We start from the raw sequence: 3,731 nt of genomic DNA, 5'->3' as shown, positions 1-3,731 counted from the left end.
TTTTAAATTATTCAGTCCCTCATCTGTTTCAGTGCAGTATACACAATATATCCAGTTTTTCTGTATTACCCCAACCCTGATATCAGTCCCTTTTTACAAGCAGTGGCACCATGCAGTATTTGTCCTTGATTGGTTGGTATTTTTTAACAGCCAAGGAGTAGTGTACACACAGAACCAATCAGAGAGGGATAACAGAGATGAGAAGGGAACAAGATTAGTAAATAGGTAGGATATTTGGAGTATTGATGTAGGCAATATGTGTTTGAGGAGACATTGTAATTAATTGTATTAACCAATTGGAATTAATGATATAAAGTAAAATGTATATTAATTCCTTTTAAATATACAGTGAGTCACAAAAGGCATAAGTCATAAGAACATGAATCATATTCTGAATACGCTTATAAATGCATATGTTCAGAGTACCAACTGGATGAGAAGATTCTTCAGAAAGGAAAATATTTGTCCCCTAAGTGCTGCTGCTGGTGGTGGTAGTGGTACTTGAATCTATAATTACACATGGAAGCAGGAGTGATATCCACGTCCTAAATAACATGTCTCCAGAAACCCCATGAACTTTGATAAATGTCGATAGTTGTAGAGGGGCTTCAAGCCTTTCGTTCATACGAGTTGTGCTTGACTCGAAGGCAATCAACGACAACAACAAAGTGAAGACATGTTGCTTTGGAAAAATTTGTTGTTGCGGAGCTCTTCAAAGTGCTAAAGAGCAACAATACCAGTCCTGCAGGGGCTCTGGAGTAGCAGCGGGCGTTCCCATTCCTGGCAAAGCTCTCTCTCCTCCTTCTCTCTCCATCAGATCCCCAAATGCACCTGTCATGACTCTACTCATTGAAGCTGCCTGGCTCTTTGGGGCCAAGAATGCATCTTGCTTGTTCTTGCTGAGTGTCATGCCAGTGCTTCCTCCACTAATTTGAAAGACCTATTAACTGGCCTGATACCCAGGGAGCAGACCAGAAACAACACCTCAGTCAACAACACGGCATGACAGTGGGGGACCAAATCACTGTGGACACAATGTATGGTGGTATGAGAGGAACTGAGATATGAAGCATCATTTCTTGATCCTGATGAATGCATCCGTTTCCAAGGCTATATTGTTCTTGAGTACTAGAAACTGCTCACCAAGGTTAAGGTGTAGAAGAAACCCTTCCTGAGAGCTTATTTTGTCTGCTGGTAACTAGACAGATCCCAAGAGAGGAGCAGATATCTTAGCTCTCAAAGGAGTGGCAGGAGAAGGCAGCTCTTCCTTCCCGTGTGGTCATCATGTTGGACAACTTCCTACCAATTCACATCTCGTGTCTCAGCTCATTGCAGTCCTCAAGAGTGAAAGTAACTTTGCCCAAGCGTATGCAGAGGGTATCAACGGAACCAGCTACTTACTGAGAGTTGATCAGGAGACTGTATGAATCACATTGCAAAACCACTTGTGTCATAGCAAAGAGCTGTAGAAACCTCTACTAAGAGGGCAGCCATTTCAGGGACATCGACACTAATCTGAACTGGTCCCAAATGTCACCAGCATGTTATGCTATACTGATTCTCGTATACTGAACCCTTTCACTTACACTTCACCATTTACAGTGATTGTGAGGGTTTGCAGTGTAAATACACACACGAATCATTTGGTAGGAAATACCCTTTCAGACCCCTACTTGTCCTTTGCGGTTGCCATGAATGGGCTAACAGGGCCCTTAAGTGGACTGGCAAATCAGGAAGTACTTGTCTGGCTGACACAACTACAGCAGGAAGTGGGCAAAGATGTTTCAGATGAGAAGCTACGAGACTATATCTGGAACACACTCAACTTGGAAAGGGTTGTCCCAGGCAATGGCCATGCAGTAGTAAGGAAGATAGTAAGGAAAACTGTTCTGTAATATACCTGTCAGTGAGTTTGCTCTAAAACACTTTCTTAATGATCACTTACTTAAGTTGGTTGCATAGCTGTATAAGACTGTGCCCAGTGTCCTCTAAGGGCAAAGCCAAGAATCCCTGGACCAACATAGGATGCTGCTCCAGTAGTATGGCATGATGGAGATAAATCACCTCATAGTCCTGTTTGGGCGGGCAGTGACACCTGAAGAACTGGCACAGATCATCTGGAGCCAAGCCCTAGGCTATCCTTGTTGTTATTGTTTTGTTATATGCTGTCAAGTCAGAACCAACCCATACCTGACCTTCCAGTGGGTTTTCAAAGGCAATAAATTGCACAAGAGGAGTTAGTCCATATTTCTCCATCAGAGCAGCTGGTGGATTTTAACTGTGTGCCTTTGGGACTGCAGCACAGCTTCTTATCACTAGGCCACTAGATTCAAGTCCATGAGTATGGATGGTCTGATAAAGTTTATGGACTCTAAATCAGGGCAAAACCAGAGCCTCAATGGGAGGACTATCAGAAAATGAGAAAAAAAAATTATTTGAGGGGGGCCTGTAAAGCTTTAAGATTAAATTGTGTCTGAGACACTGATAATAAATTGATGTTAAAATAGAAAGAAAAATTTTACAAGATTAAAAGTGACCCCTGTGGCATCAGGATTGGAAAGAGACTCATTAACAAGCAGCATTATGCAGATGACACAACCCTGCTTGCTGAAACTCAAGAGAACCTGAAGCAGCCCTCAATATGGATTGAAGTTTAACATCAAGAAAACAATGTTTCTCACCACTGGGCAGATTGGCAGCATCATGATAGACGGTGAAGAGATTGAGATTGTTAACAGCTTTAGTGTGCTTCGTTCCACAATCAACACTCTTGGTACCAGCAGCCAAGAAATTAAAAATTGCATTGTGACAAATTGCATTGTGAAAGTCTGCTGTCAGGGACATCTCTGAAGTACTAAAGAGCAACAATGTCAGTCTGGAAACTAAGATGTGACTGATTCAGGCTATAGTCTTCACAATTACATGCTATGCATCAGAAAGCTGGACAATGACTAGGAATGATAGAAGGAGAATTGATGCCTTTGAGCTGTGGTGTTGGAGAAGAGTATTGAATATACCATGGACTGCTAAGAGAACAAACAGCTTTATCCTAGAAGGGTGAAACCAGGCTACTCTTTGGAGATAAAGATTCTGAAGCTCAATCTGACATACTCTGGACATGTAACAAGGCGGGACCAGTCCTTGGAGAGGGACAGCATGCTTGAAAAAGTGGAGGGACAGCGCAAGAAAGGAAGACCCTCCGTGAGATGGATTGATTGACTCAGTTGTTGTGCGCCTTGCCTGTCCAGCAGGAATAAGGACACAACACACCAACGATTCCTTCTCACAGCAGTTTACTCAGGAGTTTTGTTACAGAGGGTGGTGGAAGATGGAGTCTCTCTGACCCTTCCTGGGTGCGGCTTTTATCCCCTTCTCGGTACTCCGCCCATCACCGCCCATCAGTCTCGTGTGTCATGCCTCCATTGGACCATTAACCCCACGTGAGATCAAGCCATCAACCAATGAGAACACAGTGCCCAAATAAGGTCTTATTTGTGATTCTGGCAAACAAAGAGAAGCAGGAAATCAGCGCCATCTTATAATGGCGACCATGCGGCCATTCATGGCCCCCCACAATATCACACACAAAATACTGCTGAAGATCATTATAAAATGGCTAAAACAATACATAGATAAGAAGCTGACAGAAGTTCAAGAAAGATTTAGAAGAGGGTGTGGCACTAGGGATTTTATTGCTTATGTCAGATGGATCCTGGCTGAAAGTAAGGAAT

General features: G+C 43.0%; 1 pseudogene; it reads left to right on the top strand.

Annotated features, from left to right (window-relative positions):
• Nucleotides 1-836: 836 nt before the first annotated feature.
• LOC102845848 lies at nucleotides 837-2,143 on the top strand (annotated as a pseudogene).
• The last annotated feature ends 1,588 nt before the right edge of the window (nucleotides 2,144-3,731 follow it).

This window comes from Elephantulus edwardii, unplaced genomic scaffold (assembly GCF_000299155.1).
Source record: "Elephantulus edwardii isolate Elephantulus edwardi_28Jun2011 unplaced genomic scaffold, EleEdw1.0 scaffold00943, whole genome shotgun sequence".
Classification (NCBI taxonomy): domain Eukaryota; kingdom Metazoa; phylum Chordata; class Mammalia; order Macroscelidea; family Macroscelididae; genus Elephantulus; species Elephantulus edwardii.
The sequence above is the reverse complement of the archived record's forward strand: the minus strand, read 5'-3'. Positions and strand labels throughout refer to the sequence as shown.